This window comes from Protopterus annectens, chromosome 8.part0 (genome assembly GCF_019279795.1).
Source record: "Protopterus annectens isolate FY-2018-M chromosome 8.part0, PAN1.0, whole genome shotgun sequence".
In the NCBI taxonomy this organism is placed as follows: Eukaryota; Metazoa; Chordata; order Ceratodontiformes; family Protopteridae; genus Protopterus; species Protopterus annectens.
Window position 1 is genome coordinate 1,990,675,564 of NC_056741.1, and position 22,261 is coordinate 1,990,697,824.

Consider the following 22,261-nt stretch of genomic DNA (forward strand, 5'->3'; position numbering starts at 1 on the left):
TATATATATATATATATATATATATATATATATATATATATATATATATATTTTTTTTTTTTTTTATTCAGCTGCTCTTACTGTAACTGTTTTAGTTGCTCTTCTGCGTGCTATCTGTTCAGTTGCTCTTACTCTGTTTACTGCTTGTTAGTAGCCTTCTAATTTACTGCCTTCTGCACTTGTTTTTTTAGTCATTTGTTAATTTAATTGCATTTATTTGAACAGTATTTGCCATAGTGTTGCTACACACTCGGGTGTGCTGGCCTGCACTACAATTTGAATTGTATTTTCTGCTGTTTTAGCTGCTTTTCTGTAACAAAAAAAAATTCTAAGCTTGTTTCCTGCCTTTCCTATAACTAGTCAAGTCCAGACACAGACTTGCTGTATCCAGGACTGTTGGTAAGCTTCTGAGCCCCCCAAGCCTTTCTGTGTTGGAAGGAAGCCTTCTAGCTTATCAGTGAGAGTGGTAAGCACAAGGTAGCCTATCTACCATGGGAAGAGTGGGTTTTGGCCCAGAAATTATAGTTTTTTGGCTGTTTGGGAAGCTTTTCCATCTCTTTCAACCTTCTGATTTAAAAGCCTGTTTTTGCGCTAGTTTCCTGCCTTTCCTGTTACTAGTCTAGTCCACGTACAGATTTGCTGTATCCAGGACTCTCTGTAAGCTTCGGAGCCCCCCAAGCCTTTCCGTGTTGCAGGGAATCCTTCTAGCTTATCAGTGTTAGTGGTAAGCATCAGGTAGCCTATCTACCACAAGAGGAGTGGTCCCTGGCCCAGAAATTGTAGCTATTGACTGTTTGAGCAGATTTTTCCATTTCTTCAGGGTTGCCACCTTTTAACAAGGGCAAAGTGGGACATAGGGTGTGGTCAACAGGGTAGAGGTGTGGCCAACATGACACTGGCCACACCCCCTCACCACAACATTACCAGAGTTGTTAAAGGAGATGCAGTATTAGCTATGGATGCAACATTATGACATTACAGCATACTGAAAACTCAAACCATTTAAATGAAGTGAACTATTACTGCAAACACTAATCAGTTGTAACAATAAATAAACTTTAAAGGAATAAAAAACACACTAATCATTAAACAGACACTTTATTTAAAAAGTAAAATTCATAAACCAACCATTGCTATTCAGAAAGAAAACTTAAAAAATCTTCATACCACATACAAGCCAAGTATAAAATTAAGACTTATTGTCAATTAAAGGTAAAGCAAAGAAAAAACACAAAACTACATACCCTAGTACTACATATGCACCCTAGCAAATTAATGCTAAACAAAGAAAAACACAAAATTACGAACTGCACCCTAGTACTTTATACTACACACTAGTACAATAAATCACTTTTTTTTTAAAGTGGATTTTGAATTTGATTTTATGGCTTGAAGAAGGGCCCGATTTGAAACAATATTTGAGTAAAAGTCACAACATTTCATCCGGTAATTTACACTCATCATTAGTTCAGCTTTTAACAAATCCACACTACATCGGTTTCGCACATCTGTCCATTTACATTTCACCAATGAAAAAACTCTTTCTGCAAATGCGTTTGAGGGCGGTATAGATAAAACCCTAGCAATTACCGGATAGAGTATAGTCAGTTCAGGCCCTTCTTTGAAAAGCTTCAGCCACTTCTCTCCTGGGATCAAGCTTGTGTTACATAACTGTTCGAGAGAGGGCCTAATTGCCAAGTAGTCCCTAAAAAGATAATCTTCATCTACATCCTGCAGACTCAGGGCAGTGGTCACATTAAGCAAGTCACTGAAGGCAAAGGGCTCATTTAGAGATAATTTAGATAGTGTAAACAAGTAGTTGCTTTCAGTATAATCAAACCACTGCTCCAGGTATTTCACTGCTGTCTCCAAGAACACAATGAAGTCTCTTTAAAGTTTGTTAGCAGAAGTGCTGTCTAATGTGCTCATAAGTGCCCTAAGTTTCCCTCCAAAGAAAGCACCTTCAGCTCTTGCCTGCAGTTTTTGCTTCAGAGAGACCATTACACAAAAAGTTTCCATGGCAGTAAGTGCAGATTTTTCTAATGTACTTATATGTTCATTAAAATCAACAAGAACAGCACAGAGAAAGTGCAAATAGTACTGGTGCAGCGTAGGCAATTCATTCTCACCATGCTCATTAGCTGAAAAGTACTGCCATATCTGCCGGGGGGGGGGTCCCCTCTTCTCCCTGAGAGAGGAAATAGGACTGGAGCACTGGGAGATTTTTCACTACTCTTTCAATGGCTGGGAGTAGTGACAGCCACCTTGTTGGCACATGTCTTAACAGACTCTCAAATTCCATGCCACAAAACTTAAAGAAGTCTTTCAAGTCTCTGGTCCTTGTGGCCGAACCTGAGAAGTGGCTGAAAAGTCTCATTACAAATGCTTCCACATCGTATGGTAGTTGTGCTGCAGCTTTTTTGGCTGCATTGTGGATGATATGGGCAACACAGTTAGCCTTCTGGAGTGATGGGCACTTTTCTTTTAATCTGGTATACACACCAGATTTCTTCCCATAGTTCACATTGGCATTATCAGCCCCATAAGCTGAAATATGGTTCCAGGGCAAGGAGTGACTTTCCATAATGTTGGAAATTTGCTGTGAAATAGCCTGTGCCGATTCATCAGGATCTTCATAGAAGTCCAAAAGGCCATTCACCACTCCTTCTTTAGAAAAATACCTTACAACAAGGGGAAATAATTTTATGTTCCCCTTGTTGGAAGCATCTGATGAAATTGCAAATGAAGTACCTGGTTTTTGAAGGTCATGCAGGAGGCATTCCAATGAGTGTGGTCCCAAAACATTTTCGACTATGGCTTCAGCCTTGGTTCTGCCACAAGATAGTTTCTTTGCAGTGTCTTTCACTGTACAACTGGCTGGCCAACTTTAATGCACAGTCCAAGCTGTTATACGAAATATTGTGCTTAACAGCATGGAAAACCTCAGAGGCTTCTGCTGCAATGATCCTAAGTTCTGGTCCCTCAAGGTTTGCGTTCCTTGCCCACTTTGTCATCAGGTGAGTGGATTTAGCTTGACGAATGGCAGTCTTATGGTGTTCAGTTGCCTCATGTCGTGCGACATCATTTCTTCCACCGTGGGTCACTAGAAATTATCTCTTGCAGTACCTGCAGAATGCTTTGACATCAGTGCATCTCTCGATCCAGTCAAATTCTGTTTTCCAAACGTCCTGCCACTTGCACATTCTCTTGCTGCTGGTTGACTGTGATGAAACTGCTGCTCTCTTCATGCTTGAATCTGTACTTACCTGATATGCAACATATTTACCAACACTGTATTAGTAGGGTTCAGTAACATACTGCTGCACAGCACAAATGAACTGGCTTAATTGGCACACAAAAAACTGGCTCGAAAAACATTGGCACACAAAAGAACTGGCTCGAAAAATATTGGCACACGAAATAACTGGCTCGAAAAACATTGATATGCGAAAGAACTGGCTCAAAAAACATTGGCATGCGAAAGAACTGGTTTGAAAAACATTGGCACATGAAAGAACTGGCTCGAAAAACATTGGCAAATGAAAGAACTGGCTTGAAAAACATTGGCAAACAAAAGAACTGGCTTGAAAAACATTGGCACATGAAAGAACTGGTTCGAAAAACATTGGCATGCGAAAAAACTGGCTTGAAAAACATTGGCATGCGAAAGAACTGGCTTGAAAAACATTGGCACATGAAAGAGCTGGCTCGAAAAACATTGGCATGCGAAAGAACTGGCTTGAAAAACATTGGCATGCAAAAGAACTGGTTTGAAAAACATTGGCACACGAAAAAACTGGCTCGAAAAACATTGGCAAATGAAAGAACTGGCTCGAAAAACATAGGCACAAGAAAGAACTGGCTCAAAAAACATTGGCATGCGAAAAAACTGGCTTGAAAAACATTGGCATGCTCAAGAACTGGCTTGAAAAACATTGGCACATGAAAGAGCTGGCTCGAAAAACATTGGCATGTGAAAGAAACGGCTTGAAAAAACATTGGCACACAAAAGAACTGGCTTGAAAAACATTGGCATGTGAAAGAACTGGCTTGAAAAACATTGGCATGCAAAATAACCGAGGAATGGAGCAAAAAAAAGTTTACAAACAGTTTGAAAAAGGTCAAATAGTAAATGAGGTAATGTAGGGGGCATTTTGGCCATTGAAAACTAACATTAATACAGCTTGTAGAAAATGAAATGCATTATTTTTACCACTGAACATGCCCACCTCACCCCACCCCTCAAGACAAAAAAAGTTAACCACATTCACTGAACCAAAAAACACTAAAATGAATGAGAATGCACAGTGGATACCATAGACCTGCTTTAGCTTTTGACCACAGCAGTTAAAAGAAATGTACGGCACTAATTTACACAGCGCAATGATCTATTAATGAACATGCCCAACAGCAGCACTGGTCGTAATCGGACTATAATGAAAACAGTACACAAGTATGTTGAAGACATCACTAAAACACAAAATACAAACTTTGCTACTTATAAACGCAAACTACCCTGTAACAACGACATGGTTTAGCACAATCTCAAATACATTGCATTAACTTCTGAGCATCCATCCACAAAAAAAAAAAATAAACGGGAAAAAAGTCCATAAACATTTTAACTTTTAAAAATACTTCTTGCAAGAGAAGTAACAAACTACAATGTACAGCAGACTCCATGGGCTCCTTTTACCTCAAAACAGCAATTAATCCAGCACAGCAATGCAATAAACAGGCCCAAGTAAAAGCAACACACCCATATTCACATTACAAGCAAAGCAGTACATTTTAACCTTATTAAAAATGCATAATAAATTAAATGCACACATTTACAAGTATAAATGAAAACAATCTTGAAACAGCTTCGGCAAATTGGCAACATGTACCTACTAGAATAATAAATGAATTACATTAACTGTTAACATTCCCCCTCAAAAGGTAGACTTGTACCACATACACATGGACTTGCAGGAACTAACAGGAAAAATTACCTAAACAGTATATCGTAACTTCCTGAAAACAGCATTAAATTGCACACATTTCCATACAAAAAAGTGCAAACTATGCTTGAACATTTCCTATCTGCAAACAGACAATACCCAGAAAAAGCTATGACAATAGAAATGAGTCACACTAAATTTATATTTCACTGCCCCCCAACAGAAACAACTTCTATACATAGTTCAGCCTTTTAAAAGTAATGCTTCCAAATCATACCCCCAAGAATAATAACAATTACATATACATTCAGGTTTTATATCTTTAAAAACTACTACTCAAAAATATCAAAATAACCACTGCACAGATTTAAACACTGCGTACTGCACCCACCATCTACCTCTAAACATTAAAAAAATTAAACCACAATATATTCCCATTTTAAACTAGTACTCAAAAGTCTCAAAATAACCACTGCACAGATTTAAATACTGCATACTACATCCCCCCATCTACCTCTAAACATTAAAAACTTAAATAAAGCACACTATTCCCATTTTAAACAACTAAAGCCACAAAATGCAATTTACTTACCACTATCACAGTTATTGCTGGGCTAACTTGCTTCCTTCCTGATAGAATGGCTAGTTGGTTGTTCAAGCAGTGGCTGGGCTGGCTGGCTCCCTTGCTGGCTTCTTTCCTGGCTGGCTGGGCTGACAGGTAGCTCCCTTGCTGGCTTCTTTCCTGGCTGGCACGCAGGCTCCCTTGCTGGCTTCTTTCCAGGCTGGCTGGGCTGGTTGGCAGGCAGACTCCCTTGCTGGCTTCTTCCCTTGCTGGCTTCAATCCTGACTGGCTTCAATCCTGGCTGGAGAAAGAATCAGATCTGAATCGCAGCTGCTATACAGCTTAGTGCTCTACAGCTGCGACCTTTATGGGGCTCTTCTGAGCAAGTTCCCACCCCCTCCAACCCCTGCAGCCAATTACTGTGCTGCATTACCACCCGGACCTAGCAGGGAATCCCTCTAACTGCAGGTTCGGGTGGTGACGTAGCCGCATTGCTGTGGAAAAAACGGAAGTATTTTCGGCTTTTCCACGGCAATTAAATTATTCGCGTTTCGCGATCGCGAAAGGGGGAAAACCGGGACTTTTAAAGTCCCACGCGTGGTGACTGCGGGAAGCGGGATGAGAGGCCTCAACCCGTGAGTGTCCCGCTGACAACGGGACGGGTGGCATCCGTACATTTCTTTCAACTTTCTGCTTTGAAAGCTGCACTTGTGCCTGTTTCCCGCCTTTCCTATAACTAGCCTAGTCCGGTTACAGAGTTGCTGCATTTAGAATTGTTAGTAAGCTTCTGAGCCCCCCAAGCCTTTCTGTGTTGGAGGGAAGCCTTCTAGCTTATCAGTGGGAGTGGTAAGCACTAGGTAGCCTGTCTACCACGAGAGGAGAGGTTCTTGGCCCAGAAATTGTAGTTTATTGACCATTTGGACAGTTTGTTCATCTCTTTCAACTTTCTGTTTTAAAAGACCACATCTGCGCTTGTTTCCCATCTTTCCTGTAACTAACCTACTGGGAAGCACTAGAAAGCCTTAAACTGATACAAGTCTTCAAGCTTAGGAGAGAGACTTTGGAGTGATTATCAGTTTTCTGTACGTTCTTGCTGTACTTAACTGTTTTCCGCCTAAAACGCAGATTTTCCAGCATTTATTGTGATTTAAAAGATTGTTTTTTCACATATTGCACTTATTTGACTGCATGCACTTTTAAAAAGTTGTTTTTTTGTTTAAATGATTTGTTTAACTGTTGCAGGCTACACACTAAAGTGTGATAGCCTTTTTTGATTGTCTGTAGTTGTTTAAAGCTGTTTAAGTGTATTTTTTAATGTTTTTTCCTTATCGTTTCAAAACAAACAAAAAAAATTCCTTGTTTCCCGCCATTCTAAGCTAGTACAGTCCAGTTTTCAGACTAGTGCTGAATTCAGGGTTGTGATACTAGTTTCTGAGTTGCCCATACCTTACTTGGATAGAAGGAAGTTTCTCTGTTCACCTGTGAAAGAGGGGAGCTTTGAGCAACCTATCTGTCCCTGGAGGAGTGGTTCCAGCCCGGAAGTTAGTAGTTTACTGGCCATTTTGGGCTAATTTCTATCTCTTTCATTTCCCTACTATAAAAACTGTGTTTGCACGATTTTGCGCACCGGGCAGTGCCGGTTAGCTACAGTTAAATTATTCCCAACTCCACAAAGTCTCCTCTTCAGTTTTTCCCTTGAAACTAGTCTAACTCTCAACCTAAGCACACAAAAAGCATCTTACAGCCCAGCACTTGCTCAGACCTAATAGCAAGCACTAATATACCCTGACACTGATTGCCCAGCAGGGCAAGGCTCTTTTTATTCACCCCTCATCAACCAAACAACTAAGCAGCTCACCCTACTATTCAAGCATGACCAAAGGGCAACTTCAGGTACACTCTCAAGTCCAGCTGGTAAATATGGGTATCCTGAGGCAATGTTACAACTGCCTCATGTACACAGACAATTCTCTTCTCCTACCACAAAGCACTAACATATGCAAGAGATGCAATTATACAGCCAAACTGAAAGCTAAGCTGTCTCCACCCAAGACTGGAACAGACAGTCAAGAGGAGAAGGTTAACACTTGCACCACAACTCCAGCCACACAAAGACCTACCAAAACAGCACCGGCAAAAAATACACATAAATACACAAAATCATACTCAGAGGCTCTAAAGAAAAACCTGCAAAAGCATCAGAGACCTCCTAAGCAGACACCCAAAAGTACAGTTTTGTACCTACCATAAATGTAGATGTCCGATAGGTATGCATCTGCAGTCATCACATATGGGTTGTCCTGCCTCAGGCAGCCCTTCGGTCGGCCGGATTCCAAAGTCTGGGTCCGGCGTCGGCTGATGTCGCCCTTTCCCCGACGTCAGAGCACCTGGGGTATAAAAGCGTCAGCCGACGCCATCTTCCTCAGTGTTTCTTGCCCCAGATGCCAGGTGCCCTCAAAGTAAGGCTAAATTTGGAGAAATGCAATAAATTCCAAACATGCACAGAAATATATATATGTATATATATATATATATATATATATATATATATATATATATATATATAATCTATATATAAAACAAATACACCATAATAGATAACCCCAGCTAGCTATGAGAGGAAAAGTACTCAATAAATACCAAAGAGAGGAAGGAGGGAGGGTAAACCTGACTGCAGATGCATACCTATCGGACATCTACATTTATGGTAGGTACAAAACTGTACTATGTCCTTCAAGGATGCATCTGCAATCATCACATATGGGTAGAATACCATAGCCAATCTGGGGTGGAGGATCTATGTAAAGGATGGTGTAGCTAAAATGCCCTGCAGGACTGCCGTAGCAAAGCCTGCTCTGGATCTGGAATATAAAGGTAAATTGTAATGCTTGGAAAATGTATGCACGGAGCTCCATGTAGCAGCTTCTAAAATGTCCTTGGTAGCCACCCCTCTTAAGAAGGCTGTGGAGGTGGCTGTGGCTCTGGTGGAATGAGGTCTAATGTTAGCTGGCACAGTTTTTCCATGAAAGGAATAACAAAACGAATGCAATTCCTATCCATTTTGAAATTGTCTGTTTGGAAATTGCTTTTCCTTGTGCACCAGCAGCATATGCTACCAACAGCTGGTCAGTTTTTCTGTAGCTTTTAGTTCTGTCCAAGTAGTAGCGCAACTGTCTGTGTATGTCCAGGGTGTGCAGAAGTTTCTCCCCTTTGTTTTGTGGATTTGGAAAGAAGGTAGGCAGGTGAATAGCTTGGTTTAATGAGACCCTGGATACCACCTTTGGCATAAATGAAGGATTGGTTCTCAATGAGACTCTGTCCTGATGAAAAATAAGAAATGGCTGTACTGCCATGAGGGCCTGTAACTCAGATACTCTTCTTGCTGAGGTTATGGCCAGAAGGAAGGCAGTCTTCCAAGACAGGAACTGTAGTTCTGCAGATGCTGCTGGTTCAAAGGGAGGTAGAGTTAGTTTTTCCAGCATGAAGTTAAGGTCCCAAGTAGGCACTGGAAGTTTCCTTGGAGGATTGAGGTTTCTAATTCCTCTTATAAACTGTCTTAGGAGAGGATGAGAAAAGACAGGTGGATCAGTATTGTACTCTGCTGAAATTGCTGAAGCATGAATTTTAATGGAAGAGTAAGAGAGGCCATTGTGGAGCATTTCTGCCAAGTATTCCAGGATATGTGCCATGTTCATCACTGTCGCATCTAGGCCCTTTGTGGTGCTCCAAGTGTGAAACCTTTTCCATTTTGCTGAATATGCCTTTCTTGTGGAAGGCCGGCGAGCTTCCATGATGATATCCTTCACTCTCTTGGATAGCTTGTCCTGAGGAGGAGTCAAGGTATTTTCCAGGCTGTAAGTTGCAAGGTTTTTAGGTTGGAATGCAGAGTTTTGTAATTGTGTTGTGTCAGGAGAAGTGGCCATTGAGGAAGAGGCCATGGTTTTGTGCGTGACATGCTCTTTAACAGTGGGTACCAGTGCTGTCCTGGCCAGTCCGGAGCGATCAGAATCACTTTTGGCTGCTCTGTCCTGATCTTCAGTAAGACCTTGGTCATTAATGGAAGAGGTGGAAATGCATACACTGTTAGAGTTCTCCAGCTGAAAGAGAGGGTGTCCACTTTCCATGCTTGTGGGTGGTATGTCCTTGAGCAGAATTTCTTCAGCTGATGATTGTGGGGGGAGGCAAAATGATCTATGTCCGGCCTTCCCCATGATTGTGTTATCTGTAGGAAGATGTCTGGGTGCAGCATCCATTTGTGTGCATCCATGATATTTCTGCTTAAGCTGTCCGCCAGTATATTGTCTTTTCCTGGCACAAACTGGGATTGCAGCTCTATATTGAGTTTCAAGGAAAGTTCCCATAGATTCATTGCCAGTCTGCAAAGAGGGTAGGAATGGGTGCCTCCCTGCTTGTTTATGTACCACATAACTGTGGTGTTGTCTGTCCTTATTAGCAGGTGACCTTGATGCAGAAAGAGTTTGAAGGCCTCGATTGCATGTATCACTGCCAGCATTTCCTTTTGGTTTATGTGCATGCGTAGCTCCTTTTGTGACCATAGTCCTTGAATAAATCTGCCCTCCATGTGTGCTCCCCAGCCGTGGTCTGAAGCGCCGGTTGCAATGGTTTGGCTGGCTATTGGTTTGTTGAAGGGCAGACCCCTGTTTGACTGGCTTGCTTGAGCCCACCACAGAAATTCCTTTTGGAGGCATGGAATGAGTGGGATCAAAGTTTCTAAGCTGTGACTGTGCTGAGTCCATAAACTCCTTAGGTACCATTGTAGTTTCCTCATATGCAGCCTTGCTTGTGGAATCAGAAGAATGCAAGATGCCATGTAACCCAGGGCCTGCAGGATTTTCCTTGCAGTCAGCTGAGTTTGTCTTGTCAGATTCTTGAAGTAATCCGGTAGTTGTCTTTGTTTTTCTTCTGTGAGAAAAGCCATTTGGGTGATTGTGTCTAGATCCGCACCCAGAAAGGTTATTCTTTAGGTTGGGACAAGTCTTGATTTGTGAATGTTGATTGTATATCCCAAGGCCTGCAGTAGGTGGATGGCATAATTTAAGTCCTTTATGAAAGTTTGTTGGCTGTCCGCTTGTATAAGGCAGTCGTCCAGATATGGGTATATTTGAATCCCCTGAAGTCTGCAGTGTGCAATTACTGATGCCAGGCATTTCGTGAATACTCTGGGCGCAGTAGATAAGCCAAAGGGCAATGCTGAGAATTGATAATGCTCTGAACCTGCAAGAAATCTGAGGTGTCTTCTGCAACTTTGTCTGATAGGGACATGCAGGTATGCCTCCTTGAGGTCTAGAGTCACCAGCCAAGACCCCTTGCCCAGCATGGGAAGGAGTTGCTGTAGAGTCAGCATTTTGAATTTTGGCACAATGAGATAAGTATTCAGTGCGGACAAGTCGAGTATAGGCCTCCATTGATTTTCTTTTCTTGGAACAAGGAATAGTCTGGAATAAAATCCTTGGCCTTGTTCTGAAAGAGGAACCTTTTCTATAGCTTTCATTTGTATTAAGTTGGAGATTTGTTTCAAAGCCTCTGCCCTTTGATTTGGTGGCAGGTCTGGCATGCCCTTTCTTTTTGGCAATATGTGAAAATGGAACCTGTATCCTTTGTCTATTATTTGCAGTGTCCATTTGTCTCTTGTAATACTGTGCCAATTTTCTGAGAATAAAGAAAGCTTTCCGCCCAAAGGTGCTTCTAATTGAGCCCTGGTTGGCGGAGTCAAAGCAAAGTCATTGAGTCTGTCCTTGTGCAGCAGTTGTAGGTCCTGCACTACTTCTCTGGTTGGGAGGCTGCCATTGACGTCCTCTGTAGGAGCCTCTAGCTTGCCCTCTACCTCTGGCACGCCTGTTCTTGCCTCTCTGATATCTTTCTGTGTCCAGAAAGGACCAATTCTTGCTAGGCCAATTTCTGCTGAATCTTGGTGGTTGGACTTGTAGAAAATCTTTGACTGTTTGTACAGATTTTGCCTTTTCCTCAAATTTCTTTAAGACCTCCTGAGCAGTGGAGCCAAATAACTTTTGCTTTTCCAGTGGCGCATCCAGAATCTTAGCTTTAACATGGTCTGGCAGAGATTGTTCCTTCAGCCAAGCATGCCTACGTATGACTGCACCTGTCATAGCTGACCTACATGAAGCTTCCAATGCATCATAACCACACTGTAAGAAATGGTTGCTAACCTGTTGGGAGTTATGTACCAGATCCTGAAGTGATTTGCGATCTAGGGGTTCAGGTGAAGACAGTTTCTTATGCAATTCATCTAGCAAATACTCTTGGTACTGTAGCATATGAAATTGACAATTTAATGCCCTCACAGAAAGAGTAGCAGAAGTATACACTTTTTTACCCCATCTCTCTAAAGCCCTGGACTCCCTTTCAGGGGGGAGTGGATTTTTAGTTGTGACAGCTGCAACCCCTTTAGGGCCCTGGGAAATAGTTTCTGGATCAGCAGAGTGGGCCTTGTAAAGGAAATGATGCGAGTCCGGGACCCTGTAGTACCTATCGGGTTTGACAGGGGCCGGGAGTGTCAGGGGTTATGCTAGACTCAGAATACACATCATCAATGACATTCAATACAGGAGGAATAGCCAAAGGTCTATGCTGAGGTAAATGTAGAAAAGTTCTTAATCTTTCCTGGAGTCAGAGAATTCCCGGCGCTGCCATTTGAAATGCTCTCTCATAGAGTGAAGGGTCTCCCCGAAGGATAGTTCTTCAGGAGGGGAGGCCGAGGGGATAGATTCCTCTGCATCAGAATCCTCGTAGGCCGAAAAAACCTCCTCCTGGTAGTCCGAGAGAGCAGAGCCATCAGAGGCCTCCTCTGAGGAGTGGGGATCAGAGGGCTCGACCCTGGGCCTTTTGTCTAGAGGAGGTTGAGAGCCCCTGTCCGGATGGGGTTGAGAGCCCCTAATTAAGGAAATAAGGTCCTCTGCTAAGGTTAGAATCTGTGAACTTGTAGTGGGTCCCTGAGGAATAACCCTGGGAGGCATAGCTTTTGTGTGTTTAGCAGCTTTAGCCCTGGTGAATGCCTTTATGGACATGGATGCAGGAGGCCTGGCTGCACCACGTGCTGGTGTAGTTTTGTCTAGAGGAATGGTGTTGGAAGTTTCCAAGACACCAGTTTCTGAAGGAAATTCAATAACCGACTCAGCTGGGGCCTCCGGGGCCGAGGTTGCCGGTTGAGCGGTTTCGGGGGTCGGAAGTACCAAGGACTCGGTTTCAGCCGAGACCGAGACACTAGCGGTAGGCCTGGCCGTGGTTTCAGCCGAAACCGCGGCCCGCTTGTGTCGGTCCTTGTCCTTCCGTTTCTTTGCTAAATGTGATGTCGGAGTCTCCGACGGCATATTGTACGAAAAACTAGCCCCAAAAAAATTCCTCTGCAAACTCCGCCCGACGTCTAAGAGTGCGTCGGTTGAAGGAAGCACAGGTTAAACAGGCCGAGACGTCGTGGTCTGGGCCTAGGCAGGGGAGGCAGTAAGAGTGGAAATCCTTATGAGGTATTTGTTTCCCACAAGTTAAGCAATTATTAACTTTATCTGACATCGGCTAAGGCAAGAAAGAGTCCCCAACAGGGTACTTAGCTTTTGAAGTCTTCGGTAGCTGAATTACAGGAGCTGGCCGACCGGCACTTGCGAACTGCTTCTGCTTCGGACACCACACGGCAAGAAAGACTGAGGAAGATGGTGTCGGCTGACGCTTTTATACCCCAGGTGCTCTGACGTCGGGGAAAGGGCGACATCAGCCGACGCCGGACCCAGACTTTGGAATCCGGCCGACCGAAGGGCTGCCTGAGGCAGGACAACCCATATGTGATGACTGCAGATGCATCCTTGAAGGACATCAACCTGCACTTCCCATCACAAACTAGACAACAGATAAAACACAAAATCAGAGTGCTGCACAATCACAGCCCTTAAGGAGAAATAACATACTTAACACACTAGTAATAGGTGACTCTATAGTCAGGCACACTGACGTCCCACTCACTATGCTGGACAAGCAGAAGGTTACTGTTAGCTGCCTGTCGGGAGCCAGAATCCACCACATAACACAAGCACTCAGGTCACTCCAGAACAAGTACAAATATGACTCTGTCGTTGTTCATGCTGGTGTGAATGACCTGAGATGTACCTCCCTGGACTACATGAAAAGAGACATGGAAGAGCTCTCTGATCATGTATCAGCCATGCTGGTATGACCCTGACCCTGAGTAGCATCCTGCCCTCACCAAGAATGATACCTCAGTATAAAGAAAAAAATATCAATTTAAACAATTAGCTAAGCTTCTGGTGTCATTTAAAGGGGATCCAGTGTCTGTCAGCCTGGGACGACATGCTCAACAAGCCATGTTGCTTCGCAAGAGACGGCTTGCACCTGTCACCCCTAGGCTTTCAAATACTGGCCAAGGCTCTTGCTGCCCCCATAGTGCTTTTTTTAGGCAAGGCTCAAAAGTCAAACCCACCTCTATAAACAGCACAATTAACAAAAAACTGAGGGTTATGCTACTCAACGCCAAGAGTTTAAATTCTCAAAATGCACGTGCTCGAAGCACTCCTCAGTATGGAGAACGTCGACATCTGTGCAGTAACTGAATCCTGGTTCAAGGCTCCAGAGAGCACGCCAGCACTACCGGGCTACAACTCATACCACATGTTTTGGCCACAGAACATGGACCGAAACACAAAAGGAGGGGGTGTATCCATATTCATCAAGGAAACCTACACCTCCAGGTTAGTGGCACAGCATGACACCTCTGAGAGCATCCATGTGCAATTAACATCGGGCAAATCTGCAGTGCAAATTGTGGCCTGCTACAGATCACCCTCCATGACCCAGGATCACCATTCCACCTTTCTGGAGACACTGGAAAACATGACGGTCCTACCGAACACCCTGATATTGGACGATTTCAATTACCCTACCATTCACTGGGAAAACTACTCGAGTACAAATTCCCAGGCCCAGTGCTTCCTGGAATTCATCAACTCAAACGCCCTGGATCAGCTGGTAAACTCCCCTACCAGAGGTGAAAATATATTGGACCTGATCATCACCAACATGGGTGACAGGTGTTCCACACCGTAGGTCAACCCGTCACTAGTTAGATCAGACCATAAACTAATCACTCTGGATGTCCACACCCCACCATCACCCCCAACTAAGGAAACCACAGTAAAAAACTTTTCTAAAGCAAATTTCACCTTACTTAAGACAGAGGTGGTAAGTTTCACAGCCCCCCACGCTAAAGGATAACACTGCCCAAGATGCAGAAACCTTTACAAATGCACTCTATGAGCACCTACAAGGATGCATGGATCATGCCATCTCTAGCAAAACCAAGACTCACTCCTCTAAGAGAAGGAAACCAGCTGGGTGGACCCCTGCAATAAACAGGCTATACAATAGGAGGAAACTAGTTCAGAAAAAAAGCAAATCCCAAGAAGGAAAGACAGCCCTGATCAGTATCAGTAGGAAACTAGAGTCCCTCATGAAATTATCCAAGGCCAACTTCGAAAGAAAAATAGCCAAGGATTCAAAAGGTAACCACAAATCCTTCTTTAGCTATGTTAGGAATCTAAGTGGCAACTCGCAGATATACACTGAACTAGTGCAAAACAGTGCAAAATATACTGAACCTACTGATATTGCCAACATCCTGGCAGATAGATTCAATGCAAACTTCACCCCCCCTCTCACCTCCAAAAGGGCCCACAACAATACCAGAAAAGTGTAGTGTCCCAAAAATCACAGATGCACAGATGAAAACAGCCCTTTCAAAAGCCAAAATCACAGCGTCAATGGAACCAGATGGTGTCCCATGCTGCGTCTTGCACGAACTACAGAACGAACTAACCCCCCACCTCAAAATGCTGTTCAATCTCAGCCTCTCCACAGGCCACATGCCCATAGAATAGTGCACAGCAACGGTTATTCCTCTCCACAAAGGAGGGACCACAACTGACCCTGGTAACTATCGCCCAATAAGCCTAACCAGCCTGGTCTGCAAGGCTATGGAGCGATCATTAACAAAGACATTGTAAACCTCCAAACACTTGACCCAACCCAGTTCGGCTTTGTTAAGGGCAGATCATGCCTACTAAACCTGGTTGACTTCTTCAAGACAGTCACCAAGGCCATAGATGAGGGAAAGGTGGTTCACACAGCCTACCTTGACCTTGCCAAGGCTTTCGACACCATTCCCCCTCGGGTATTACAGAAAAACTCACCAGCCTGAACAAAAACCCCTGCGTCATGAGACGGGTTGCCAACTGGCTTACAGACAGAACTCACACGGTAAGAATAGTGGGCTCCAGGTCCGACTCTAAACCAGTCATAAGTGGTGTCCCGCAAGGCTCGGTTCTGAGACCCCTACTGTTCCGCATATACTTCTCAGAAGTACAAGCAAACACAGGAGTACTATGGCTAACCAAGTTCGCCGATGACTGCAAACTGGGAGCCATAATTGACTCTCCAGCTGACACGGACATTCTCCAAATGGGCCTTACTGAGACGGACACCTGGTGTCAAAGTCATGGCCTCAAGCTAAATGCCAAAAAAATGCATAGTCATCCTGTTTGGGAAAAACAAAACACCCACAAATTACCACATAGGTAGCAGCCCCCTTAATACAGAAGAGGTTATAAGAGATCTGGGGACCCAGGTAGATAGTAATCTCTCCTTTGACAATCTTATTGCCAAAGTAGTCAGGAAATCCTTCTAAGTGGCCCATCTAATTACTAAAGGGATCGCATCTAGAAATAAAGAGGTTATAGTACCCCTCTACTCGTCACTCATAAGACCCATCATAGAGTGCAATGCCCCATTTGGGATGTACCTTACAAGACGCTTCCAACAGCTGGAAAGACCACAAAAGTACCTCACCAAGAGGATTACTGGCCTCAAACATATGTCCTATGCAGCCCGACTGAAAAAACGTCGGCTGTACTCAGTGGCATATCGCTTACTCAGAGGTGATCTCTGCCTGACTTACAAAGCCATGTCCAACTCAGAATTGATGGACATGCTCCACATAAAGAAATCCAAGTCACTACGAGCCATGCCCTCTATTGAGCTAAACCTCGCCACAACAATAAATAGAACATACTGGAGGGATATATTCCTGTCACAGAGACTCCCCATGCTTTGGAACAAAGTTCCAAATTAGATCAGGCAGAGCCCCTCACTAACACTCTTCAAGAGAAACCATGACGAGTGGATGGGTAACACAAAATACACCCCTGGGATCACTTCATTGGCTCTGCTTGACAGATGATCTGTTAATTAATCAATGGGGCGGCGAAAGCCGACAGTCTGGCTAGGCTTATAAATGCCCTCGGGCAGATAGCCTAGTACCTATCTATGAACCTATGTTCTTGAATACATATTGTGCACACTTTGTTTACACTTAGTGTAGGTGTTACTGAATCTGGCCCATTGTGTATTGCCATTAAATGCTCAAATTAATATTCGGTACAGTTTTCCAGTCTTTTGAGTCAGCTCTGAGGTGCAGAGGGAAGAAGCTTCAGCTGTGATTCAGATAACCAGAGATTAAATGGCAGCTGAGATACTTGTGCAGCTGAAAGGAAGTGAGGGGAGTGGGGTTGTTAATGGAAGATGCCAACAAACCCATGCTGGAAACCCACTGCAAAGATGGCATCTACCACAGACAGACGTGAGGGCTTGGGACATGTGCCTGTCCCTATCAAGCTGCACCAGGATTGCCAGACATCCCTATTTGAGCGGGGCAGTCTCGAGATCAGCAGCCCAATCCAGAGTTACACACTTCCTGTTCAAATCCCAGCGAAACAGTCTCCACTTTGTGATTTTTGATTGGCACTTATACTGGCATACAAGCCAAACATAAATCGCAAAGCCGAGCCACTTTAGTTTAATGTGGAACAGCAGGCAGTTCCGCATGAAAGACCAGACTTTTAGACCTTTTTTTTTTGGTCTTCACTTAGTGGGGACCTTTTTTTTTTTTTTGGTCCCTACCTGGCCATTTAGATATCTGGCATCCCTGAGCTGCACCCACATGGTAGCTTTGCCATGGGTCATGTAAAGGAGTGTGCATAATCACATGGTACTCACATGGGAAGTCATAGTAAGAAGGTACTTGCATGAATAAGTAAACATCAGCCATCATGGGAAGGGTTAGAACCAAAAGAACTCTGATGGCTGCTTAGATAATTGCACATAATTAACTCTTTCCTCACACAAGGGCAAATAGACCAAATGTTCACAGGAGGGTATTTCAGGCAGTAAAGGATAAAAACGGCACAAAAATACTTTCCAGCCTTTTCTCCTACCTCTAAGGGTTCTAAGGTATTTCTACCTCCACAGATGTGGAGAACAAAAGTCTCAAGTGTCAGATTTCTTTTTCAACTGGGGGAATTCTTTAGTATCAGAAAACACACACACACAACAGATTTATTTTTTCAACTGTTAGGAATTCTTAAGTATCAGAAAAAAAAACACAAGACCTGCATGGCAGCACTTCCTTCAACTCTCCCTAATCCTTTTCTATTTTCACACAATCAGACTTCGCAGTCTTAAAACACATTTGTTGCTTATTAGCAACAAGGCAGTTTTTCAAAGAGTAATGAAACAAAACCGTCCATATGGCTTCAGATATAATTTGCAAGAGGCAAAATTCTGGATGAATATTTAAATTCTGTGCAAGTGACAAGTAAATAGAGCTATTCGTGTAAAATGAAACCAATGAAAAGAACATGTGGGACAGTAGGCAGGTATAATTAACATCTTAATACCAGATTAAAAAGATGAATGGGAATGATTTTATTAACTTCAATATCACATAAAACAAGCTTAGATTTCCAGTCTTATATTAACATCCTACTTCATGGGTCTAAATACTGCAACCTTGACTTCAAAGGGACCCTCAGGTCTTAAAATGATCTCAAAAAGCCTAATGCTTTTAATGGGTCTCTCATGGCTGTCTTTCTTCACAGCATTCCATCACAAGCCTACCTGTAGAAACACTGTGGCTTCTACACAATTTTTACCCCCCACTTCAGATAGGTCACCCAGAATCCTCATGTATTCTAAAATTATTACTAAGGATCAAGAACTAACAGTCAGTTCCCTACTTGACAGAATCACAACATTTCTTCTTATATCCTAAGCTTGGCAATCAAAAATGGATCTGCTCCTTTTCTATTTATTTTTATTGTATTTTACTTGAATTGAAGGTGCGCTGGTTATGACAGAAAGCCACTATAGTATAGACTAATGAAAACTTAAACCATGACCTCCAAAATCAAGATGGACATATTAGACTCACCAAAACACATATACAATAATTATGCGGGTAACATCTGTATCAAAGCAATTGAGCAATTTTACACTGGGGGGGGGGTGGACTTACTTAAATATGTATATATATATATACCAACTCTGCAGCTATACATCTGTCAAGAAAAGAGAAACATGCAGTAGTGGTGAAAAAGGGTTCCCATAAATTGTAATCTCATAGGAGAGTTGACACATGAAAATGTTCCAGGACTTGTGATTTTTGGGAAGCAGGGATCAAAGAGATAACACTCATGGTGTTACCACTAAACTAACTAAATCTGCTGTGATAACTATTCCCCAAGTGTGATCATAAGAATTATTTGAATAATTTCTGTCTAGTTTCCATCTTCTCATTACTAGTCAGTGTCCAGGACAGACCAGTCCAAAGACAAGTGTAAGAGATCATAAAATATCAAGGCCTGCTTCAAGAACAGCAACACTACTTTTGTCAAGGAGATGGTTTTAATACTTCAGTCATCTATCTCATTCAGGTCACAACAGAACATGCACATGGGCAGTGGTGGTAAGGAAAAGTACATTTACAATTAAATGTAGATGTTAGAGTGTATTCACTGTTGCAGTCATTACATTTGGGTTATCTGCTTGCAGTAGCCCTCAGTCGGCCTGATTAACAAAGTCTTGGGTCCTGCGTCGGTTGCTGTCCCTTCTTCCATGACATCAGGTCATCAGGGGTATAAAACATGCAGCCGATGCCATTACATCAGTTTTTCTTGCCCCAGATGTCAGGCGCCCCCTAATGGGAAGCAATTCAATTTATAAATACAAGGCTATACCTCCAACAAAAAAGCAAATACACCAGAAAGCTTTTTGAACCTAGTAAGTGAGAGTAGAGGTATAGCCAAAAGAAGAAAGGGGGCTGGAGGGAGGGTAACCAGGACTGCAACAGTGAATACACTTGAACATCTACATTTACAGTAAGTGTACACAACTGTACTATGTTCTTCATGTTTCACTGTTGCAGTCATTACATTTGGGTAGATTCCCAAAGCTAAGGTTAGGAGCAAGACTGCAGTGGCAAAACCAGCTCTGGATTTAGAGACAATTGGCAAATGATAATGCTTGGTGAAAGTATGTACAGAGCTCCAGGTAGCAGCTTCTAGGATGTCCCTAGTAGGGACGCCCCTGACAAAGGCTGTAGAGGTAGATGCAGCCCTGGTTGAATGGGGTATGATGCCCTGTGGGATAGGTTTTCCATGGTGCTTATGGCAGAAATGAATGCAGTGGCCTATCCATTTTGAAATGGTTTGTTTTGAAATAGCTTTCCCCTCTGTCCCTGAAGCAAATGCCACCAGCAGTTGTTCAGATTTCCTTTGAGGTTTAGTCAGCAAATGCCACCAGCAGTTGTTCAGATTTCCTTTGAGGTTTAGTCCTGTCCAAGTAGAATCTAAGCTGTCTGTGCACATCTAAAGAGTGAAGTATCCACTCCCCTTTGTTCTGTGGGTTAGGAAAGAAGGTAGGCAAATGAATGGACTGATTAAGAGACACAGTGCAGACCACCTTGGGCATGAAGGATGAATTGGTTCTGAGGAACACCCTGTCTGCATGAAAGATGATGAAAGGCTCCACTGCCATAAGGGCCTGTAATTCAGATACCCTTCTTGCAGAAGTGATTGCTAAAAGGAAAGCTGTTTTCCAGGAAAGAAATTTTAAATCTGCAGTAGCAGCTGGCTCGAAAGGAGGAAGAGTAAGTTTCTCCAAGACAAAGTTAAGATCCCAGGCTGGAGTTAGAGCTCTCCTGGGAGGCCTTAAATTTTTGGCCCCTCTGAGGAACTGCTTGAGCAGTGAGTGAGAGGAGAGGAGAGGTGAGGCTCTGTGTTACAACGAGCTGAAATGGATGAGGCATGAATTTTGATGGAGGAAAAGGACAAGCCCTTATGAAGCATCTCAGTCAAGTATTGTAGAATCTGAGGTAAATTGGGCACTGCTGCTTTCATTCCTTGAGACTGGTTCCAGGCACAGAATCTTTTCCATTTTGCAGCATAAGATTTTCTAGTACTAGGCCTCCTTGCCTCTAAAATGATATCCATCACTGATTTACTGAGGGATGGTAAAGGAGAGATTAGGTAATTATCCAGGCTGCTAGGTTCAGGGTTTGCAGCTGAGGGTGCAGAATCTGGTTCTCCTGTTGAGACAACAGGGAAGGAGTCTGAGGCAGGTGCCATGGAGCCAAGCATGACACATTGCACAAGAGTGGGTACCAGTGTTGATGAGGCCAGTCTGGTGCAATTAAAATCATCCTTGGCTTGTCCTGTTAGATCTTTAGTAGTACCTTGGAGAGCAGAGGCAGAGGAGGAAAGGCATAAACTGATAGGTTTTTCCAGCTGAAGGATAGAGCATCCACTTTCCAAGCTAGCTTGTGGGGAATCCTTGTGCAAAATTTGTACAGTTGATGGTTCTAGGGGGAGGCAAACAGGTCTATATCTGGGCTCCCCCATTTGCTTGTCAACATGTTGAAAATCCTTGGTTCCAGTTTCCACTCGTGTGGATCCATGAGGTTTCTGCTTAGTCTGTCTGCCAGTGTATTTAGTTTTCCTGGCAGGAATTGAGCTTCTAGATTCACTTGGTAGCTCAAGGCTGCGTTCCACAATGCCATGACTAGTCAGCAGAGGGGGTAAGAATGTGTATCTCCCTGCTTGTTTATGTACCACATGACAGTGGTGTTGTCTGTCTTTACCATTAGTTGTCCTGGAAGAATGCGGTCCTTGAAAGCTGTCAGAGCATTCTGTACAGCTAACATTTCGCTTTGATTTATGTGCAGGTGCATTTGACTTGGGTTCCAATTGCCCTGAATGCACTTCCCTGCCAGGTGAGCCCCCATGCATAGTCTGATGCATCTGTTGTTAAGATTTGGGTGGCAGGGGGTAATGTGAATGGTAATCCCCTGTTTTGGTGGCAGGCCTCTGCCCACCAAAGGAACTCTAGGCGTAGGCAAGGTATGATAGGAATCCTTGCTTCTAGATCCTGTGAATGTTGACAACGTAGCTTTTTGAGATACCAAAGTCAGGAACCAGAAGGAGTCACCACGAATGAATAAAACCTCCGTTTGTAGCAAAATATGAAATATTTAATGCAGTAAAAGATAATAAATGAGCGCTTTCGCATAGCCAAGCTATGCTTCTTCAGATAATCAAGTTACAGATACATTTAGTTCTTATTTATATATACTGAAAACATTTTGGCGGGCTTGTTGACTCAAACAATTAGTCAATTAAAGCAATCTCCAAGGTTACAACTAATGGCACTTGCGAAATTTAAAACTCCTAATACACAAAGTGTTTTTAGCTTTTTGGAAGAGCTAAAACATATAAAAACATGTAAAAAAGAGAGCATGAAACAGCATAACTAGCAATCATTATTGAAATGCTACACAGTAAGTAATGTACAAATACGTACCATTTTCAACTGCATTACTAAATTG

The 22,261-nt window shown here is 43.1% G+C and overlaps 1 protein-coding gene across 1 annotated transcript in view; it reads right to left on the reverse strand.

The window, feature by feature from the left end:
- Positions 1 to 22,261, reverse strand: part of LOC122809792 (carbonic anhydrase 5B, mitochondrial-like) — a 293,296-nt gene that overhangs the window by 113,509 nt on the left and 157,526 nt on the right. The gene's annotated exons all lie outside the window — the stretch shown is intronic.